This window comes from Heptranchias perlo, chromosome 20, assembly GCF_035084215.1.
Source record: "Heptranchias perlo isolate sHepPer1 chromosome 20, sHepPer1.hap1, whole genome shotgun sequence".
In the NCBI taxonomy this organism is placed as follows: Eukaryota; Metazoa; Chordata; class Chondrichthyes; order Hexanchiformes; family Hexanchidae; genus Heptranchias; species Heptranchias perlo.
Window position 1 is genome coordinate 3,574,369 of NC_090344.1, and position 24,008 is coordinate 3,598,376.

The window sequence follows — 24,008 nt, forward strand, 5'->3', positions numbered from 1 at the left end:
GTTTCCTCCACGGAGAGTTCATTTGGAATTCCTGTGCGGCTGCATTGCGCATTTTCCAGAACTGCTTCGAGCGCAATTCGCTCCAGTCCATCAATTGCAGATATTAGTTTGATCAAGGGGAGAGGACACCTTTTCACAGGCAAGGGATATTCATCCTATTGTTTTTCAAGCACAGTAGGGCAGATGATCAAAGTAACCGGATTGGGTGAACTGTCCGTACAGGTGCCTGGTGGGCTCGTGGTTATGATTCGGCGCTTACACTGATATAATTAATTACATGAAACCAAATAAACTCTACGAACAGAGGAATATTTCTGTAAACACCATTAACCAACCTATAACATTTTGTTGCAGACTGAAAGAAACCCTAACATGGTTACCGAATGACACTCACCAGTTTAATAATGATTTGTTTTGTATTTGAAACGCTTTTCCAACTGCATTTTAGGAGACTGTTTGGAAATGTTCAGTGTGTATGAGACCAGGAGTTTGGTGCAGCCGTTGTTAAATTGAACAGGAACAGCCAATTGTCGACCTATCAACACAGGAGAAGAAACTCGCCCCTGGAGGTACATCTGGAGCAAGTTCCAATATAATGAAAAAATTCTGCCCGGGATCGAATCGGGGGCTTTTTGCGTGTGAGGCAAACGTGATAATCGCGATAATACAGAAACCGCAACACGGTAAGTATTTTTAAAAATGCTCAGTGTTTATCACACCAGTAACCTGGTGCAACCGCTGATCAATTTCACAGGACCGGTGCTTTGTATCAAACAGAAGTTAGCAGCAAAAAGTGTTATTAATGGTAATAGTGGGACTGAGAAATGCTTAAACAACCGGCACTCTGTAAAACAGAACTCCAATTATCGGTTTAAATAAAATCCTGAACTGACAGAGCGGAGGGCAATTAAAGATTGAATTATATCGCAATTCACTGAATCTGAACAACGTTTAAAGAAGTGAATCTCTCAGGAGTAGGATTCCTGCGCTTTTGGTGAGGAAGTGTGGTTGGCTGCTGCTTTCGTCCCCTGCACTCCCAGAAGCGCGGTAGTGGTCAGTACCGATCTCCATCCATATGGATTTCGGATCCACAAGTTTCCTGTGGAGCTGGTGGCAGAACTGCAGCATCTGACTTCAGATCCGAAGACTAAGTGTTTGAATTACGTTGGGTCGCAGCATTTTCACTGCGGCTCAGGGCTCTGCGACTGATTTTATGTCGGGACAGTGTTTGAGGGATTGGCTGTTCAGCATTTGCGCAGTAAAGCAAAATTACATTTCATACATCAATGTTTTTTTTCTGTTACTTTCTGTTTAGACCCTTTCCAGTTTTATATAGAAACAGATATCAGTATTTAAGGGATGTGCTGAGCAATGTTTGTGGAATCAGTGTAATTAAATTTGATAACTCAATGTTGTTTTTTCTGTAACTTTCTATTTACACCTTCTCCAGTTTTACATAGAAACAGGTATCAATGTTTGGAGGGTGTGGTGTGCAAAGTTTGTGTAATCAGCATAATTCAGTGTAATACAATGAATGGCTTTTTCTGTTACTTTCTATTGAGACCCTCTCCAGTTTTATATAGAAACAGGTCTCAATTTTTAAGGGCTGTGGTGTGCAATGTTTATGGAATCAGCGTAATTAAATTTGCTTATTTAGTCTATTCCGTCTCCAGCCCAAACTCTTGTCGTTAGATTTGTAACTTCACCGAGTTCAAACTGGGATAAATCCACCGTCCAGCCACTCGGCAATCATAAATTTTAATTGAACTTTACTCTGGCCCAGAGTCACCCGCTGTAATCCAGTCTTTCTCGGGCACATTAACATCATAACCACTGGTTTAAAAGAGAAAACTGCCGTCCGTTTCACTGGAAGTGCAAGAGACAACTTTGTAGACACCGGCTCGTTGGACCTTCTCATTTCAACTCATCTCATTTTCAGCAAACCAGAACGTTACTGAAATAGAGGATGGTGAATAACAGCTCGAAAAATCAATGTTGTCTATCATTGGGTGACTGAGTCTTCCAACATACAGACATACAGACATTTCGGGGCAAGGGGAGTTTGAAGTTCAGAAATAACACAACACAGATTTTCACCCGTGCAAGCTGCACACCCTTTATTTTGGAAAAGTAAACTGATGGTATGACCGCTGTTACATTGATCACTACAAGCTGAAGCTTTCGCTCGGTGAATTAATGGTTCAGTGCGCAAGACGTCGTGTTTCTATAGCGCAATTGGTTCCTGTTAATTAATAATGGTTGGTGGTTCAATTCCACTCACAGAGGGTGACTGTTACCTTAACATTCATTGTCTCGCATTGCCGGGTTTCTAAAGTGCTGCTGTCAGCTGAGCACTGCTGATATTCCAACATTTCGCCTGCGGTCGGAGAGCAGGCACACGAACAATAAATAAACAACCGAGATAGGTTCAAGGTAATCAGAATTCTTCGTGACAGACCAGATCCGAAGAGAATGCTCACGGTTTGCCGGAAAGCTGTCTCGCTGTGACGTGGATATTTCTGCAGTGAGCGAGAGGCAAACTGTTTCCCATTTTTCCGTGATGAATGTCACTCCCCTTACTTTGGAAAAGTAAAATGGTATTCACATTCCGACAGGTTTCAGTTGATTTGTGAGGGATCATTAAAGGATCCTGCAGCGCTGCCTCCGTTAACAACAGCAGTTCTGAGCCGCATCTCAGAAGCAGCAACAATCCCATCAGTTTTTTGCTGTTCCCCAGCTCCCGGAGTGAGCGAGACCGTGACAGCAGCACCATTCAGGCCGCCTGTCCGGCCCTGCCCTCTCCAATCACCGGCTGCCGATGGAAAGCAGCGAATGCGGTCTCAGACCGAGCATTATTGCCCTTCCCTGGGAAACTGGATACCACGGCCCGACCAAACGTCCCCATACACCGAGCACAGGCAGAGGAAACTCCAGGGAGTATATATACTGATCACTCGGCCTTCCAGCAGGATTTAGCGAGAATCAGAGAGAGTGAAACTGCCATTGGGCCTCACTGAGAAAATCGGGGTCAGTAAATTAGAGATTCTGGAGTCAGGATGAGCCAGCGGTTGAGGTCGCTGTATTCAGATCGCAGTTTCCCTGGTGTTGTGGTTTTGAATCCTCAATCTTCACAATCAGTCCTTTGCTTGTACGAAATTCTTTCTTGTGCCTTAGGCTGGATGTGTTTTTTTTTCTGCACAGTTGATTTGCTACTTCCAGAAAACCAACCCGACATCCGTCCCCGGCAGGTTTGTTTTTATTTGTTGTAAGAATGTGTAGTGTTTGGGGTCAGCAGAACACGGCCCGTGGAATCAATCCATTGTGGCATTGACCAGTTGTTCCAATTCCTTTGCCACGAGACTCATCTGGCGAAATGGAAATCCAGATGTGGCTCATTGCAATTGCGATTATTAAATAAAAATGAGTCATGGACACGGCCTTTAGGCCTATGGTCTCAATACTCATATTCGCATGTGGACTTTAAACTTTTTGTGTGTTGTTGATAAAATGGTGAAAAGCAGAGTGCGAATGTTTTTGATCGTTGTGAGTCCTTTACTTCCTCGGTTACTGAATGGTGGGAGATGTTTGTTATGAAACATACACATATGAAGTACATCTCACTGTATATTGTGCGCGTGCAAGATGTTTTCTGCTAAAGTTCGTTCATGTGACTTAAACAATGCCACCATAGCCACACCTGCGGCTAGTCAGCAATTTCTCTTGGACAACACTGACATAGAGCATGGCCGAGTGCACTGAGTCCGGACATTGATGCTTCAGGACTGTCAGGGTGGGATTCGATTTTCGTCTCTAACAAAATTTCCATAGCAACGGAAAGAATGGCGGCTGCTGTTGCATAAACATCACAGTCAAACAAACACACACTCTTTGTATCGACTCACTTGAGGTTGTACAAGAGTGGGGGGCACTAGTTAATGTACTTTAACTGAGGCGGCACGAGTTGGGGTTGTATGATAGAGTGGAGCAGCCGTTGCCCTTCTGTATTACTAAGGTGGGAATCCAGACTACTTTTATCACAAGCACGGAACATTTTTAACCAAGGCCTAAAATACCGCCTGTAAAATGAGAACGGGTGACAATTCAACACAGGGAAAACACAGCAAACTCATTTAAGTTTAGACTGTCACTTGTTAACCAAGTTGGAAAGCCAACAAAGTGGAGCATTGTTCAGGGATGTCCTGTTCATAATAGGCTGGAAAAAGCCAATCCGGCAAATTATTACCCCATCAGTCTGCACTCAATCATCAGCAAAGTGATGGAAGGTGTCGTCGACAGTGCTATCAAGCGGCACTTACTCACCAATAACCTGCTCACCGATGCTCAGTTTGGGTTTCTCCAGGACCACTCGGCGACAGACCTCATTACAGCCTTGGTCCAAACCTGGACAAAAGAGCTAAATTCCGGAGGTGAGGTGAGAGTAACTGCCCTTGACATCAAGGCAGCCTTTGACCGATGTGTCTTCAAGGAGCCCTAGGAAATTTGAAGTCAACGGGAATCAGGGGGAAAACTCTCCAGTGGCTGGAATCTTACCTGGCGCCAAGTAAGATGGTCGTGGTTGTTGGAGGCAAATCATCTCCGCCCCAGGACATCACTGCAGGAGTTCCTCAGTGCAGTGTCCGACGTCCAACCATCGTCAGCTGCTTTATCAATAGCCTTTCCTCCATCATAAGGTCAGAAATGGGGATGTTCGCTGATGATTGCACAGTGTTCAGTTCCATTCGCAATCCCTCTACTAATGAAGCAGTACGTGCCCGCGTGCAGCAAAACCTGGACAACATTCAGCCTTGGGCTGATGAGTGGCAAGTAACATTCAAGTGCCAGGCAATGACCAACTCTAACAAGAGAAAACCTAACCAACTCCCCTTGACATTCAACGGCATTACCATCGCCGAATTCACCGCCATCAACAGCCTGGGGGTCACCATTGACCAGAAAATTAACTGGACCAGCTGCATAAATACTGTGGCGACAAGAGCAGGTCAGAGGATGGGTATTGTGCGGCGAGTGACTCACCTCCTGACTCCCCAAAATCTTTCTACTATCTACAATGTACAAGTCAGGAGTGTGACGGAATACCCTTCACTTGCCTGGATGTGTGCAGCTCCAGCTTCAATCAAGAAGCTCGACATCATCCAGGACAAAGCAGCCCGCTTGATTGGCACCCCATCCACCACCCGAAACATTCACCCCATTCACCACCAGCGCACCGTGGCTGCAGTGTGTACCATCTACAGGATGCACTGCAGCAATTCGCCAAGGCTTCATCGACAGCACCTCCCAAACCCGCGACCTCTATCACCTAGAAAGTCAAGGGTATATGGCACATAGGAACAACACCACCTGCATGTTCCCCTCCAAGTCACACACCATCCTGCCTAGGAAATATATCGCCGTACCTTCATTGTCGCTGGGTCAAAATCCTGGAACTCCCTTCCTAACAGCACTGTGGGAGAACCTTCACCGCACGGACTTTAGCGGTTCAAGGAGCTGGATCACCACCACCTTCTCAAGCACAATTAGGGATGGCCAATAAATGCTGGCCTTGCCAGCGACGCTCAAATCTCATAGAATCGTAGAATGTTTACAGCACGGAAGGAGGCCATTCGGCTCCACGCAATCGTAATCCAGCTAGTCTCACTCTCCCGCCCTTTCCCTGTAGCCCTGCATTTTTTTCCTTTCAAGCACTTATCCAGTTGCCTTTGAATCTGCCTTCACTACCCCCTCGGGCAGTGCATTCCAGATCCTAACCATTCGCTATTTAAAAACGTTTTTCCTCATGTCATCTTTGGTTCTTTTGCCAATCACCTGAGATCCATGTCCTCTGGTTCTCGACCCTTCTACCATTGGGAACAGTTTCTCTCTATCTATTCTGTCTAGACCCATCATGATTTTGAATTCCTCTATCAAATCTCCCCGCAACCTTCTCTGTTCCAACGAGAACAACCCCAGCTTCTCCAGTCTGTCCAAGTAACTAAATTCCCTCATCCCTGCAATCATTCTAGTAAATCTCTCCTGCACCCTCTGTAAGGCCTTCACATCTTTCCTGAACTGCGGTGCACAGAACCGGACACAAGACCATAGTTGTGGCCGAAACAGTGTTTTATAAAGGTTCATCGTGACTTCCATACTTTTTTACTCGATGCCTCTATTTATGAAGTCCAGGATCCCGTATACCTTTTCAACCGCATTCTCAACCTGCTCTGAAGCCTTCAACGATTTGTGCACATAAACCACCAGATCTCTCTGGGCCTATACCCATTTTGGAGTTGCGCCCTTTAGTTTATATTGCCTCTCCTGGTTCTTCCTACCGAAATGTATCATGTCGCATTTTTTGTGTTAAATTTCATCTGCCACTTGTCCGCCCATGACACAGGCCAATATATAACCTCTTGAAGTCTGTCACCATCCTTCACACTGTTCACTACCCTTCCAAGTTTTGTGTCATCTGCAAATTTTGAAATTGTGCCCTGTACAAGCAAGTCCAAGTCATTAATATAAATCAAGAAAAGCAGTGGTCCCAGCAATGACACATGGGGATCACCATTGTACACCTCCCTCCAGTCCAAAAAACAACCAATCACCACTACTCTCTGCTTCCTGTCCCTTTGCCAATTCTGCATCCATGTTTCTACTGCCCCCTTTAATCCATGGACCTCAATCTTACTGATAAGCCTACCGTGCGGCACTTTATCAAACACCTTTTGAAAGTCCATATGCACCGCATCAACTGTGTTGCCTTCATGTACCCTCTCTGTTAACTCAAGAAAAAACTCTATCATGTTAGTTAAACACGATTTGCCTTCAACAAACCCATGCCGGCTTTCCCTAATCAATCCACAGTCGTCCAAGCGTCTGTTAATTCTGTCCCGGATTATCGTTTCTAAAAGTTCCCCCACCATTGAGGTTAAACTGACTGGCATATAAATGCTGGCTTTATCCTTACAACCTTTTTTGAACAAGGATGTAACGTTTGCAATTCTCCAGTCCTCTAGCACCACCCCCGTATCTGTGGATGTTTGTAAGATTATGGTCAGTACCTCCTGCTATTTCCATCCTTCCTTCCCTCAGCAGCCTACGATGCATCCCATCCGGACCGGGTGACTTATCTACTTTAAGTACAGCTAGCCTTCCGAGTACCACTTCTTTATCAATGTTTAGCCCATTCAGGATCTCAACTGTATTTACCTTTACCGAGACTCTGGCAGCATCTTCTTCCTTGGTAAAGACGTATACAATGTATTCATATAATATCTCTGCCATCCTCTCTGCCTCCATGAATAGCTCTCCTTTATGGTCCCTTATCAGAGTACGGCTCCTACTGCCCGTTTAATGTTTACATGCCAGTTTATGTTGGCCGCCAGTTTATTCTCACACTCTCTCCTTGCCCGTCATTTCCTTTTTCACTTCCCCTCTGAACTTTCCATATTCAGCCTGGTGAATGAATGAATGAAAAACATGCTGGATTTCCGTCAGTCTGAAACCGAAAGTTATTGGTTGATTAATGGCGATTTGAACAACTATTCGTCTTTTTACTGAGTTTAATGAGTTTTGCGAAATTAATACAACAAACTATTTTGTAAAACTTAATCCCCTGAATGGGACCCGGCCCCGTCTCCCAGCACTGAGAACATTTGAAGACGGCAACTATCTTCCGAGCATTTCGTATAACCGTTTGCACAGCAGAGTTTCCGTAGTGTAGTGGTTATCACGTTCGCCTCACACGCGAAAGGTCCCCGGTTCGAAACCGGGCGGAAACATTTTCAAAACGTCATCCACTAAAAATCAATAAATATGAAAACACGCAAGATTTCACTCTGCAGTGAAATATGAATAAAATACAGAACCGGTATATTTTCCTTTCTCTGTCCAGTTCTGCACACACTCAAACATTACACAGATACCGAAAATATATCTCCCTCACTTCAGTTTCCTGCCCTGCCTGTGCAGAAATCTCCTCTCAAAGCGACTCATTGCGACTGGTTTTTGTTGATTTGTGAGAGATTTTTAAAGGACCCTGAAGAGCTGCCTCGGTTAATAACTATAGTTCTAAACAGCATGGCAACCGCGGCAACAAACACATCCGTTTTTCGAAGTTCGATGTTCCCCAGCTCCCGGATTGAGTGCGGCCACGACAGCAACGACATTCAGGCCGCCTGTCCGGCCCCGCTCCCTCCAATCACAGGTTGCTGGCGGAAGGCCGCAAATACCGCCTCAGACAGCGCAATACTGCCGATCCCTGGGAAACAATATACCACCGAAGCTTTGACAACACATCGCAGGCATCATTTGTCCCGCAAACATAGATACTTGCCAGCTGTTTCAAAGTTTATTGCCTGAACAAGGATTTGATTTCTGCACACTCAAATCACGAGCCGCTTATAGAAATCTCAGAGTCCACCGACTGAGCGACCCAGGCTCAATTTCCGAAAAAGATCCATTGTACAAATTTATGGTAGGACTCTGAATTATCCTTCGTGAACGTCGAACTGAGTTGAAGATCCCTTTTATAAAATTCTCAGTAACGTGTTGAGGAGAATCCTTGTTTCTGTTGAACATGATGTAAGAAACATGGACAGTGAACTCTTGAGTTTACAATTCTTCTTGTTTGTGCCAAATGTCTTCTCATTCGTTAGCACCAATTAAAATAACACTTTATCCAGTGGCTCAAAAGCTAAACTTTCCCCACACGGGAGTTGGAAAAGGCCTCTCGACCTTTCATGTATTAACATCTGTAAGCTGAATAATTTCATCCGTTACACAGTGACACCAGGCAGCAGATTTCCCTTCCAAATTTTCCCCACACGAAACTTCCACCCGATGAATATCCGCTTAACGAAAAAAAGAATTGTGTGTTTGGTTCTTCAGATTTAAAGATTTCGTACCGGCGCCTTTGCCATATCAGCTGACGCTAATCGCCCCCTCTCCCCCTGTAAACAAGGAAACTCGCACCTACTGTTGTAAGACGGTAGGCCAGAGGAACCCAAGTGCCCACATGGGAACACTAAGAAGCAGATGCGTGACGGAACATACCAGTTGTACCTTGATCTCCGGTCAAAATGTTCGGAGTAAAATGTTCGACTGTTCTCGGTGAGGCTGAAACTCACAACCTGGGCATTTCTGAAGCTGATAAAAGTGCCGCACGCTGACCGCTTGCGCGACAAGAGCTTCGAGATCTTTCTCCGATTTCTCCAAGAAGCCTCCAATCAAGATGCACTTCGATAAATATCCGCAGTGACCTTTAAAAGCCATGGAATCTGAAACAAAACCCCAGAAGATAAGAACTTTTAATTATATTATTATTAACTTAGGGACAATTTTTGATGGTACTTTAAGGAGGATTTGGGGAAAGTGTGAGACGAAACTGGGAAACTCTCTCTGGGCTGTCGTTGATTGAAGAGATGGGCGTTATTTCATTTGAAAACCGAGGCTCGGAACTTTCTGATGGAGAAGTGTGACAGAAGATTGTGGTTCGTGACAGTTGCCGGTGAGATCGAGAGGAGACGGAGAAAAGTCAAAGTCACAGCTGTGGCATCTCAAGTGCCCTGCTTATCTGTAATATTTAAAAAGTAATGTACACTACGGGGCAAACCGAATTGGTATCGCTTATCAAAAATATTAAAAGACACGGGGTCAAACGCGGATTTGTGAAGAGGGAATGGTTTTAACCCCCAAAGCGAAATCATTCCACATGAATCTGAAGTGTCTTGGGGAAAACGGCAGTGCGAACCGTTACGTTCGTGTCATGACTTGAAAGACCCACCAATTACCGACAGTATCTTTGAACGAGTTGTGTCAGCAAAACCGTGATTGAAGCCGCTTTGCGTTTGTCAAACGTGTAGGTGACGATATTGGGATTGATAAAGGTCGATTTCAATTATTTGAAATATCACTATACGTCATGACCCGAAAATCGACTGTAAAATCGAGTTTTTCCTGTCAGTCCTGAATTGAAGGGAAAGGCGCACCAATCAGATCAGGGAAACGAAGAGCAGAATTGGTGAATGAAACTTGCACGATTGAAAATCCCTGTTTGTCGGAAGATTCAGTCCCCAGTGGTGGAGAGGATTGGTATTTCGAGCAGTTATTCACCAGCCTCAATTTCAATAATTTCCCGTTGCTGTCAATGAGATGAGTCGAAATGAGCAGGTCCAACGAGCCAGTCTGTAACACAGGCCAATGTCTCAGTGCAGCTCATGACCCAGTCACTGGGCTCCATTATAGCCGCTCCTGTCAGCAACACACAAAGAGAAATTGTAAATCTGAAACAGAAAGAGATAATGTATAAAAATTTATATCTACCACCAGGTTTTCCCTTTTTTCGGCTTTTAAAACAATCTGTTTCACAGTTTGTCAAACCCGAAACAGCCTCTGGGATTTGCCGATTGTAATTTCAATGGAAATTGCGACCGTCACTAATTATCGGAACAAATATACCCGCTGAGGTTTCGGTGTTGTTATTGGTTTATTTATATCAGTGAGTGACCGATTTTAAACTAGGTGAGGGTCTAAACATAAGGTAAGCGCCTGGGATAGATAAGAGATTCTTCAATGTATCAAGTTAAATTACACTGATGCCACCAACACTGCACATCACATCCCTTAAACATTGTTACGTGTTACTATATAAAACTGGTGAGGGTGGAAATGGGAAATAACCGAAAAAAACCTTAATTGTATCAAACTTATTATTATTATTATACAAACAATGTACAGCCTATCCCTTAAAAAAGACTCAATGTAAAACCAGTCGCCAGTCCCAGAGCCGCTGTGACCGTGATGTGATTTGCATCCGATTCTGACTGACTTCGTATCAGACGCGCTCCAGTCAACAGTAAACGGATGGGGCCGGATCCATAAGAGAAAAATGAGGACCGACCTCCGCATAACCTGTCCTCATAATTTAACCATTTTAGCCCCGGTATCATTCTGGTGAATCTGCGTTGCACCCCCTCCAAGGCCAATATTTCATTCCTGAGAGGTGGTGCCCAGAACTGAATGCAATACTTTAAATGGGGTCTCAGCAGGGATTTCTATCTGAACATACTTCCCCCCTTTGAATACCGGTTTCCCTGAAATAAAGGCCAACATGCCATGAGACATTTAAATTCATTTTTCTAACATTCCACTGGCTTTTAGCGATTTCTGTACTTGGACCCCTAAATCTCTCTGCTCCTCCACAGTTCCTAGATTCTCACCATTTAGAAAATACTCTGATCTATCTTACTTCAGTCTAAAGTAGATGAGCTCACACTTGCCCATTTTGAAAGTTTGAACAGACTGGGGCTCTTCTGTATAGAAATGAGAATGCTGGGGGGTGACCTGATATCGGACTTTAAGATTATGCAAGGGTTTGATAGTTTAGACGTAGATAAGGTGTTTGCACTTGTGAATGCGGGGACTCCAAATCATTGGGGCCATGATTATAAGGTAGTCACTATTTAATTCAATATGGCATTCAAGAGGAACACATTCACCCAGAGAGTGGTTAGAATGTGCAATTCGCTCCCACAAGGAGTAGTTTAGGCGAATAGCATGGATTCGTTGACGTTGAAGCTAGATAAACACATGGAGGAGAAAGGAATATAAGGGTCTGCACATACGGTTAGATGAAGAGGGGTTGGCGGAGGCTTGTCTGCAGCATAAACACCGGCATAATCTAGTTGGGCCGAATTGCCTGTTTCCGTGATGTACATTCTTTGTAATTCTATGTAACTCCATCTGCCACAATTTTGCCAACTCACTTAATCTTTCAGTTTCCCTTTGCAACTTTATGCTTCCATTTACAATATTCACTGTGACACCTAACTTGGTGTCAGCGACAAACGTGGATATAAGAACATAAGAACATAAGAAATAGGAGCAGGAGTAGGCCAATCGGCCCCTCCAGCCTGCTCCGCCATTCAATAAGATCATGGCTGATCTGATCCTAACCTCAAATCTAAATTCATGTCCAATTTCCTGCCCGCTCACCGTAACCCCTAATTCCCTTTACTTCTAGGAAACCGTCTATTTCTGCTTTAAATTTATTTAATGATGCAGCTTCCACAGCTTCCTGGGGCAGCAAATTCCACAGACCTACTACCCTCTGAGTGAAGAAGTTTCTCCTCCTCTCAGTTTTGAAAGAGCAGCCCCTTATTCTAAGATTATGCCCCCTAGTTCTAGTTTCACCCATCCTTGGGAACATCCTTACCGCATCCACCAGAACAAGCCCCTTCACAATCTTATATGTTTCAATAAGATCGCCTCTCATTCTTCTGAACTCCAATGAGTAGAGTCCTAATCTACTCAACCTTTCCTCATATGTCCACCCCTCATCCCCGGGATTAACCGAGTGAACCTTCTTTGTACTGCCTCGAGAGCAAGTATGTATTTTCTTAAGTATGGAGACCAAAACTGGATGCAGTATTCCAGGTGCGGTCTCACCAATACCTTATATAACTGCAGCAATACCTATCTGTTTTTATATTCAATCCCCCTAGCAATAAAAGCCAACATTCCGTTGGCCTTCTTGATCACCTGCTGCACCTGCATACTAACTTTTTGACTTTCTTGCACGAGGACTCCCAGAACTCTTTGTCCTGCAGTACTTTCCAGTTTCTCGCCATTAAGATAATAACTTGCTTTCTGATTTTTTCTGCCAAAGTGCATGACCTCACATTTTCCAATATTGCATTGCATCTGCCAAATCTCCGCCCACTCACCCAGCCTGTCGATATCCCCTTGTAGGTTTTTTATGTCCTCCTCACTCTCTACTTTCCCTCCCATCTTTGTATCATCTGCAAACTTTGATACGTTACACTCGGTCCCCTCCTCCAAATCGCCAGAATATGCGGCAGTCTATTCCGTCGTCTACGTCATTTATACACCGGGTCTCTTCCTCCCACCTTCTAACCAACTCCCAACCCGTTTCGATAGGTTGCTTTAAATTCTACGCGCTCCCATTTATGTTAACAGTATCTTCTGTGGTACCTTATCGAATCCTTCTGGAATTCAATATTATATAACATCCATAGACACTCCATTATCTACCACGTTAGATATATCTTCAAAAAGTTCAACTAGCTTTGTTGGACTTGACTTACCCTTTATAAATCCATGCTGGTTCTCTCTGATTACTTCATATTTATCCAAGTGCTCAGGCATTCCTTCCTTAATAACGAATACTGGTAACGTCCCCACCACGGACGTCAGACTAATGGGTCTATAATTTCCAACTTCATCTCTGCTACCCATCCTAAATAATGGAGTGACATTGACAATGTTTCAATCAAAGGACCAATTCCTGAATCAAGATATTTTGAACGATCATGACTAAATCATGTACAATTTCCTCGCCTATTCCTCTTAGTCCCCTCGGGTGGTAACGATCAGGTCCTGGAGATTTGTCTATCTTTAATCTAATTATTTTCTCCATTGCCATTATTTTACTTGTACTGAATCCCCATGATTTATTTACAGTTGTCCTCGTGTCTCTGGTATGTTATCCTCATCCTTTTCTGTGAAGTAAATATTTAGCAATTCTGCTATTTCCTGATATTCAATTACAATATCACCTCCATCTGTCTTTAAAGGGCCCACATTACTCTTAGTCACCCTTCTTTCTCTTCATGTACTGGTAAAAATCTTGATTGTTGTCCTCATTTTCCCTCACAGGTTTTTCTTCTTTTCCCTGATTGTTCCTCTTCCGGTTTTTAGTTTCAGCACCGCAAGAAATAATACTTTGCAATAAAGTTCGGCTCAATAGTTCTTTACTGTCAGAGAGAGAATTGTCTGATCCCCTAATTTATTTAATGTAACAAACACAAGCACACATAATCATCGGTGTATCAATGCACTGATGGAAACACAAAGATAAACACAGCGAAAAAATGCAGGAAGTATCGGGATGCACAGGTGAACGGACAAGCGAAATCGACAAAATCAAACGGTCTGAACCCCGAACAGACAATAACGTGTCGCTGATAGATGTTATTGAGAGGAGGTGTGAGCATGTTGTCACCAATTGGCGCTGTGGCTTAGCTGGTTAAAGCATCTGTCTAGTAAACAAGGGATCCTGGGTTCAACTCCCAGCAGTGCCTTATGCACCTTATTATTTTCACCTAATTTGTGGAATTAAGCGACAAAATAAGTCTGTGGTGTTTGGATTTTTTCAGGTTTCAGGCGGGAACAGATATCAAGATGACTGCTCAAAAACGCACTTTCATTATTCAGACAGACCTCTCATTGAATGTGTCTGTAACACGTTCTTGTTTCTGGTCTCGTTGGGGTCGGGGTGTAATTCACGATTTGAAGTTTAAACCCGGAAGTAGTCCTAATTCTGACCGAGACTTGTGATCTTGACCAGCGGTGCAAACTTTTGCAAACTGGAAAATGAAAGTTCCCAAATCACTCCACCTGAATCCCCGGGCCCTGACGAAATATATCCCAGGCTGTTAATAGAAGCAAGGAAGGAAATAGCGGAGGCTCTGACCATCGTTTTCCAATCCTCCCTGGATACAGGTGTGATGCCGGAGGATTGGAGGAGTGCTCAAGATGTACCGTTGTTTAAAAGGGAGAAAGAGATCGATCGAGTAATTACTGGCCAGTCAGAATAACCTCGGTCAGGCTGAAGGTATTCCATTAAATCTACACTGTACTTCCTCCACAGCCAATACTGGGAGGAGGGGACTCTTGACTGACAAGCCTCAGCTACACCAGGAGAGCAAACTCACGCTCTCTCTTATTCCTGGGATGTGCTACTTTTGAAAAAAAAAGGTGAGTATCTCTATACCTTTAAACTCTCTGTCTCTCTGCACAGCATTGACAGTGTATTGTCGGACGGTGTGAGTGTCTTTATACCTTTAAACTCTCTGTTTCACTGCACACCATTGACAGTGTATTGTAGGACGGTATGAATGGGATGAGGGTCTGTGGGGCGAAGTGTAGCCGATTGGGAGCAGCGCCCATTTGCGGGCTGAGTATTGCACGCTTGATTTTGTCTCTCCCTTCTATCTTTCTTTCTCTCTTTCTTCCTTTCACCTCCCTCTCTCCCATTCTTTCTTTCACTCTCATTTCATTCCTCTTATTTCGTGCTTTTTCTTTCTGCCCCAGCACCTTTGTCTGTATCCTGTTTTTGTTCTCTCATATGTCTCTGCTGGATGATCCAAAATTCAGACCCGCCGCTGCCTCCAGCTTTTTCTTCCTTCCACAAACATGGTCCATTTCATTGAGACTTTCCTGCGGCCTTGCCTACTCTAACACTCACTTTCACATTCTTACACCTTTAAGTTTGCACTGCATCGACCGCTGTTTCTCGGGGGCACATGTCCCGTTCGCATCAATGTTCATTTGTGCCTTGAAACCAGTCGATACATTTCGATCTGCTCCAGAGACAAGCTCTGAGAAAGCAGGGCTGGCATTCGGTAGGACAGCGCATACTTTTCCGTGAAATTTCCATGGGGTATCTTGTGACACGGGGGATGTTAACTGAAGAACTGGGTTTTGTTTCCATGGTCGTTCGCGCTTTTCCCCGAGCAGTTGATCGGCGGTAGAGACGGGCGGCGCGACATAGCTGCGAAAGACGGATGAAAGCTGCACTTTTAGCAATCTGGGCGGTGCAGGAAAGTCGGAAATGTTCCGCTTGATCGTAATAGGTCTGTGGAAATGTCCGATTGTAAAGGAATGAGGAGAAATGAAAAGAGCGGCAATGGTGAAAAAGTGTCGATTACAGGAGGTTGGCCGTGAGCGAAAGGTTCTTTGAATGTTCGTCGCGGAGGTGATTTTGTTCCGAAACCGCAGACTTTAAGCGCCTGGGGAAAGTGAAGTTGGAGCTTTGTCCTTGGGTCAAATTGGATGTTTTCAGGAAAACGGCCATTGTGAAATCACAAAAATGAAAACAGAAAATGCTGAAAACGCTGAGCAGGTCAGGCAGCACCTGTGGCGAAAGAACCAGAGGTAATGTTTCTGCTTGATGACTTTTGTCATCCGAACTGAATGGTTTGCCGTGTGTGTGAGTAGCTTTGTTGTCTAAGATGCTGACTTCCATTTCTGAATTATGTAGGTGCGAATCGCACTGCTGCCAAAATTTGTAGAGCTTTTCATTTTGGCCGCCTCACCAAAAACCCTTCATTGGTAAGAAGTGCTTTTCCGCATTGCTGGTTTACACGTGTTTGAACAATTCAGCAAAGTCTGGATTGCCACCCAACTGTATCTTACACGGAGGTGTTGGGACTTCAAGGGGTGATCGAGGTGAAGTTTCAACCAATGTGCACAATGGCGGCCTGGTGAACCGAGTACCTCTTATAGTCAGTATAATATAAAAGGTATGCACCATAATTATGAATTTCTTCTTTGCATCACGCTAAGATTTATTATCAGAGAATGTACATGATCAGGTCGATTTAGGTCACGCTCCGGTCGCTTTGCATCGCCTCCGACAAATAGAATAGAATCAAAGAAAGGTCACAGCACGAAAAGAGGCCATTCGGCACATCGAGTCCGTGCCGGCTCTCTGCAAGTGCAATCCAGATAGACCCACTCCCCCACCCTTTCCCTGCAGCCCTGTATTTTCTTTCGTTTCAAATACTTATCCAGTTCCTTATTGAAGACCATGAGTGAATCTGCCCCCACCACCCCCTCGGGCGGTGTATTCCAGACCCTAAACACTCGCTGTGTCGAAAAGTTTTTCCTCATGCCACCTTTGGTTCTTTTGCCAAACACCTTAAATCGATGTTATCTGGTCCTTGAACCTTCCACCAATAGGAACAGTTTATCTCTTTCTACTCTGTCTAGATTCTTCATGATTTTGAATACCTCTATTAAATCTCCTCGTAACCGTCTCTGTTCCAAGCAGAACAACCCCAGCTTCTCCAATCTATCCATGAAACTTATGCCCCTCATCCCTGGAATCTTTACAGTAAATCTCTTCTGTGGGGATTCGGTATTAACATCGCCGAATCCCCCACCATTAACATACTATTGGTTACCATTAACCAGAAACTTAACTGGACCAGCCACATGAATACTATGGTTACAAAAGCAGTTCAGAGGCTGGATATTATGCGGCGAGTGAATCGCCTTCTAATTTCCAAAAGCCGTTCAACCATCTATAAGGCGCAAGTTGAGTGAGTTGGAATAATCATGTGATGGCCATCGACCTGAAACGTTAACGCTGTTTCTATGTTTAAAGATTCTGCCTGTCCTGCTGAGGATATACACATTTACAGTTTGGATTTCAGGTTGGCAACATAGCCAGTATTTTAATTTTGAATAAAGGGGCTTTCGCATATTTTTGCGTGCGACGAGGTGACCGAGAGGTTAAGGCGATGGACTGTTAATCCGTTGTGCTATGCACGCGTGGGTTTGAGTCCCATCCTCGTCGTTATTGTGTTTAAGTTTTGTTTCTCTCCTTCAATCCACACAGAAGGTCTGGTCAAAGTCCCATCCTTCTCGAAACGGCAGACAGAGGGTTTTGCATTATTTGCTGAAATCAGCAACAGTTCCTTCCAGGAAGGTGTTGAGATTGTAAGGTCGCGAAGTATCAGATTGTACAGTGGTGTCATTGTAAAAAGAGTAAATCTTATGTTCAACCTAAGAGAAACGTATGTACCATCATGATGATTTATGTCCGGATCATTCAGTGTCTGTGTCTGTTAAAAAGGGATGTGCTGTAAGTCCCGGATCATTCCGTGTCTGTGTCTGTTAAAAAGGGACGTCCTGTAAGTTCCGGATTATTCCGTGTCTGTGTCTGTTCAAAAGGGATGTGCAAAAAGCCCCGGATCATTCTGTGTGCGTTTTACCCGATTTTCTTGATACCTTTTTCCTTCTGAACTGAAATGACGATCCTCTCTCGAGAAGAAGGTTCACCGCCTGCTTCGGGCAACTGGTTGGAAAAGTAACAAGAACTGATGAGGCCAAGTTCATTCTGCTGGACTTCCATTCCAATCTCCGCACTCTATCCCCCATTCAGACCCACCCCCGCCTGGACATTATAAGCTGCGATATTCAGAAGGGAATGGAGAAGCCGAATATCACGGTTATAATTTTCTTGGTTGCTCAACGCTGAATAGCATCAATTACAATGATTCAGAAGGTAATCATAGAATCATAGCATCTTACAGCACAGAAGGAGGCCATTCGGCCGTCGTGCCAGTGTCGGCTTTTTCGAAGACCTGTCCAAATTACACCCACACCCCAGATTGTTCCCAATAATGCTGCAAATTAGTCCTCTTCAATTATGTCCAATTGCCTTTTGAATGATCCCATGGAATCTGCTTCCACCACCCTTTCAGGAAGTGCGTTCCAGATCTTATCAACCTTCTGTGTGAAAAAAATTCTCCTCAATTCCCCTCTCGTTCTTTTCCCAATTATTTTAAATCTGTGATCTCTGGTTACCGACCCACTTGCCAGACGGAAACAGTTTCTCCCTACTTGCTCTTTCAAAACCCCTCATTATTTTGAATATCTCTATTAGGTCTCCCGTTAACCATCTCTGCTGTAAGGAGAGTAATCCCAGCTTCTCCAATCTCTCCATATAACCGAAGTCCCTCATCACTGGTATCATCCAGGTCAACCTGCTCTGAATCCTCTTCAATGCCTTTTTATCCTAAAGTGCAGTGCCCAGACCTGTACAATATACTTCAGCTGAGGCCTAACCACTGATTTGTAAGGATTAGTATGATTTCCTTTTTTATATTCAATGCCCCTATTTGCAAAGCCAAGTATCTCAGACGCTTTCTTAACCGCCTTATCAACTTGCCCTGTTTTATGAATATGAACTCCCAGGTCCCTCTGCTCTTGGAACCCCCATAAATTGTTCCATTTAGATTGTACTGCCTCTCCATGTTCTTCATCCAAAAGTGCATCACTTCACACTGATAGGCGTTAAATCTGTCACGTGACTGACCGTTTCACCAGTCTGTCTGTGTCCTCCTGAAGTCTGCTATTATCGTCGTCACTATTCACTCCGTTGCCAAGTTTTGTATCATCCGCAAACTTTGAAATTGTACTCCCTATTCCCACATCCAAGTCATTTAAATATAACATGAAAAGCAATAGTCCTGATGCCGACCCCTGGGGGATTCCACTGCATATTTCTCCCCAGTCAGAAAAACATCCGTTCACTACTAAACTCTGCCTCCTATCCCTCAGCCTATTACTTGCCCACGTTACCACCGACCCTTTAATCCCACGTGCTTCTAGTTTTCGAATATGTCTGTTATGTATTAATTTCTAAAATGTGTCCTGAAAATAACTGTAACCCAGTAATTTTATTGTGAAACAATGAGAATACAGATATTAAGACCGAGTGATCGATCGGGTTCATTCCCATTACCCGAAGGTGACGGGACCCGAGAAGGGGAAATCCCATCTGGGTTTATATTTTCCGCAAACGGAGACGGAAAATAGCAAAACTCATTCCGTCGAAATCCAACAATTGGACGAAGATCCGACAGCCTTTTCCCATCCGGGGTTTCCAGACCTGGCCGTTGAAGGAAGCTTGATAAGTCCATTAGGGAGCAACACCGAAAGTGAAGAAACGCAGAGATAGAGAGATACATGAAAAGAAAAATAGTAGAAATCTCCAATTGTGTGATTGAACAGAATTTAAGCTGCAGCTTAAAGGAAATTCTTCGCATGTCGTGAAATCTTAGAGGTGTATGTGAGGCTGGATTATAACTTAATTTCTGAGAGAAGTAAACACTGCCTGGTAACTACAGCTCTTATTTATTTGACCATTTTACAGTGGCGGTGTGAAGTGATTTCGAATCTCAGTGAATTTCAAGACCATGCTTGACCCACTCGTTTGGTCACCCACAGGTAGCACGCGGTTGGAGACTGCGCAGGCTTATCACAGGAACTCTGCCAGACTGCATGTTCCAGACTTGTATCCAACGCGACACGTGCAGCCTGCAGCCGTGTGTGGATTGGTGGTTCAGGGTCGAACCCTCGCCTGCCGACGGCGAATCCAGGGGTTTGGTTCCAGGCCAATGCAGCTTCCTTTACCTTTTGCATCTGTACCCATGAGATCGCCTGAATTGGGATAAATTCATGTGCCGGCTTCAATCTGTCCAACTTCTTGAAAGATTATCTTCATTTCGTCCACGTGTCTTTCGTGAACAAACCCTCTGCATTCTGCCCTCTGGTGTTCAAACATGCTCTGCTGGAGACAAGTCAAACCTGCCTTTTGCATCGCTGAGAAGCCAATTGGTGATTTTTGAGCAAAAACGGGGACACAACAGGGGTCATCCTAGATTTGAGCCAGTAAAACTCCCTGAGCGAGAATCAGATCCAAAGATCAACTGGCAACAGAGCCGTGCAGCCAGTGTAAAATTTCGCTGCCACGCAGCCGATCCGCCATCCTTTCAGCACACCATGGCCATCCAAACTCGCTTTCTTGTACGATATACCGTGTGGAGCAATTTCAGGTTCCACACTGATTATTTCAAATCAACAATATTAGTCTCTCTTTATCAAATTCGTTTTGAATGTACGACTTGTATTATCAAGTAACACTTTACAGAATGAATTACTCTGAAACGACATTTTCGTCTGTCTCGGCACCGTCATAGTTTACACTCGACGATAAGTATACTTTACTCAAATTGCTGCTTTCATTCACTATGAGAGCGAACAGCCATGAATGTGGATACATTAGCTATGAATTTATCAGCTGGGTTGTACCTTTCCTTTTCCTACTTCCTCAGTCTTTTTTTTCTTTACCCTTCTCTGCTATTGTTGCCGGTTCGATCAGCCATCGCCGTTCAAGGAAGCCTGAGAAGTCCATCGGGGACAACACAGAGAGACAAGAGACAGAGACAGGGAGAGAAAGAGAGATGCATGCAAAGAAAATAAAGAGTATAAATGTCAAGTTTTGCAAACTACTAGAATTTAAGTTACAGATTGGGAGAGATTCCTTCTCGGGTCGTGAAATCTTGCAAGAGAAGATCTGACACTAATAAAAAGCACCGGCTGCGCTGCAGAATCGCTCATTCTGGGAGAGAGATAAATGCGGTCAATTAACGCCAATTAATCTATTTCAGCACTGAAGTGATTTTTGAACAGTAGCTCTGCGAGCAGAATTCAAACCTGCGCAGGAAAACCTCAATTGAATTTTGAGTCCAACGCTTTAAACACTCGGCCACCGCAGCTGTAAACGGCATGTTCATTCAGATCGGATTCCAAATGGACACTTGCTGCTGTTACAAACGCGCGCATTGATGGTGCTTGGGGTCGAATTCTTACTTGTTACGCTGGAGACCTTGGTTCGATTCCCAATACAATGCAGGATCATTCTGTAACAATGAGGAGCTGAGGAACAAAAGTATACTATTTCGCCCCTCGAGCCTGTTGCGCAATTCAGTGAGATCCTGGTTGATATGTAACCTAACTGCATATTATCGCCTTAGCCCCATGTCCCTTAATGCCTTTGGTTAACAAAAATCGATCAATTTCAGTTTTAAAATTAACAATTGAGCTCGCATCAACTGCCGTTTGCGGGAGAGAATTCCAAACTTCTCCCTCCCTTTGCTTGCAGAGGTGTTTCCCAACTTCACTCCTGAAAGTCCTGACCCTAATATTTAGGCTGCGTCCCCGAGTCCAAGACACGCGAACGGGCGGAAATCTTTTTTTTTCGATTTACCCCATCAGTTCCCCTTAATATTTTGAAATGTTCGATCAAATCAGCACTTCATCTACTGAATTCGAGGCAAACCCGAGTTTATGTAATCTCTCCGCGTAATTTAAACTGTGGACTCCAGGCAACATTCTAGTAAATAGACGCTGCACTCCCTTCATAGCCAATATATCCTTCCTAAGGTGCGTTGCCCAGAACCGAGGGCAATACTCCAGGTGTGGTCTAATCAGAGCTTTGTATAACTGTATCATAATGCCTATCCCCTTGTATTCTAGTCCTCTGGATATAAAGACCAACATTCCCCTAACCTTTTTGATTATTTTTTGTACCTGTCCATGACATTTTAATGATGTATCTTCATGGACCCCTAAGTCTTTTTGGACCTCCACTGTTTCGAGCTTTTCACCATTTCGAAAGTACGCTGATTTATCCTTTTAGGTCCAAAGTGGATAACCTCACACTTGACGAAATTCACATCGATTTGCCACAATTTTGCACATTCATTTATTATATTAATGCCTGTCTGTAATTTTATGCTTTCATCTGCACTGCTTACAATGCTGCCCATCTTGGTGTCATCGGCAAACTTGGATATGTGGCTTTCAATCCCGTCATCTAATATCCGCCTGAATTGAGAAAAATCCAAATTCAGTTTCAATCTCCTCATCTTCTTGAGACATTTTATTTGCTTCATGTGTATTGGGTCGACGAAACTTCGGCATTCAGTCCACTGGAGCTCAAACATCCTCTGGATATAATTCAGTTCCACCAACAGCAAAACTGAAAAGATGTGAGAAGACAATTGGTGACTTTTCACTAAAAGGAGAAACACATGAGGGCTCGTCCGGAACTTGAACCCGGGACCTCTCGCATATCACTCAATGAAACTCCCTAAGCGAGAATCATACCCCTAGACCAACGAGCCGCTGTTATTTTAGTTGTGCAGCCAGTGTAAAAGTTGGTTGCTTCTCACAGCCGATCGACCATCCTTTCAGACCTCTTCGATCCATCCAATCTCGTTTTCTGTTCGGGTGGACAGCAATATCAAGTTGTACACTAACTATTTCCATTCACCAATATTAGTCTCCCTTTACCAAATTGCTTTCGAGTGCACGACTTGAGTTATCAAGTAAGACGTTTCAGAATTAGTTGCTCTTAAACTACATTGCTTGTGAGGATACTGAGAGTCGTGTCGATTTATGGCACGCTCTGTTCCCTTTGCATTGCAACAAACACATAGAATTGAATCATAGAAAGCTGATAGCACGGAAAGAGGCCATTCGCGCCTTCGAGTCCGTGCGAGATCTCTGCAAGAGCAATCGAGCTAGAACCACTCCCCCGCCTTTCCCCGAAGCCCTGCATTTTTTTTCCTTTCAAGTACTTATCCAGCTTCCCTTTGAAGGCCATGATTGAATCTGCCTCCATTATACCCTCGGGCAGTGCATTCGAGATCCGAACCTCTCGCTGTGCAAAAAGTTTTTCCTCATGTCACCTTTGGTTATTTTGCCAATCACTTTAAATCGATGTCCTCTGGTTCTTGACCCTTCCGCCAATGGGAACAGTTTCTCTCCATCTTCCATGCCTCGATCCTTCATGATTTTGAATACCTCTATCAAATCTCTACAAAACCGTCTCTGTTCCAAGGAGAACAACCTCAGATTCTCCGGTCTATCCACGTGAGTAAAGTCCCTCATCCCTGGAATTATTATAGTATTTTTTTCCGGAACCCCCTCGAAGGCCTTCACATCTTTCCTGAAGTGCGGTGTCCCGAACCCCACACAAAATTCCAGTTGTGTTCGAACCAGTGTGTTGTAAAGTTTCATCCTGACTTCTATACTTTTGTACTTTTGTACTCTATACATCTATTTCTAAAGCCCAAGATCCCGTATGCTTTTTAACCGCTTTCTCAACCTGCCCTGCCACATTCAACGATTTGTACACATAAACCCTTCTTTGTTCCTCTACCGCTTTTACATTTGTGCCCTGGAGTTTATTTTGCCTCTCCTCGATTTTCCGAACGAAATGTATCACTTCGCATTTTTTTGCGTTAAATTTCATCTGCCCCGTCTCCGCCCTTGCCACCAGCCTGTCTATATCCTTTGAAGTTCATCACTATCCTTATCATAGTTTCCTACCCTTCCAAGGTTTGTTTCATCTGCAAATTTTGAAATTGAGCCCTGTGCACTCGAGTCCAAGTCATTAATATATATCAGGAAAAGCAGTGGTTCCAGCACTGATCCCTGGGGAACGCCACTGTACACCTCTCGCCTGTTCGAAAAACAACAGTTCACCAGTAATCTGTTTCCTGCTGTTCGTCAATTCTGCATTCATGTTGTTCCTGCCCCCTTCATTCCATGGGCCGCAATTTTGATGA

The 24,008-nt window shown here is 44.1% G+C and overlaps 3 non-coding genes and 1 pseudogene across 3 annotated transcripts; 3 read left to right on the forward strand and 1 right to left on the reverse strand.

Annotated features, from left to right (window-relative positions):
* The window catches only part of LOC137335567 (zinc finger protein 271-like), a 73,852-nt pseudogene extending 66,556 nt beyond the window's left edge, over positions 1-7,296 (reverse strand).
* A 409-nt stretch (positions 7,297-7,705) lies between these two features.
* Positions 7,706-7,778, forward strand: trnav-cac (transfer RNA valine (anticodon CAC)). The gene has a single exon. It is a non-coding gene; the product is annotated as a tRNA-Val (tRNA).
* Positions 7,779-14,025: 6,247 nt separating this feature from the next.
* On the forward strand, positions 14,026-14,099 carry trnat-agu (transfer RNA threonine (anticodon AGU)). Its single transcript has one exon. It is a non-coding gene; the product is annotated as a tRNA-Thr (tRNA).
* A 3,199-nt stretch (positions 14,100-17,298) lies between these two features.
* trnan-guu (transfer RNA asparagine (anticodon GUU)) lies at positions 17,299-17,380 on the forward strand. Its single transcript has one exon. It is a non-coding gene; the product is annotated as a tRNA-Asn (tRNA).
* Positions 17,381-24,008: the final 6,628 nt, after the last annotated feature.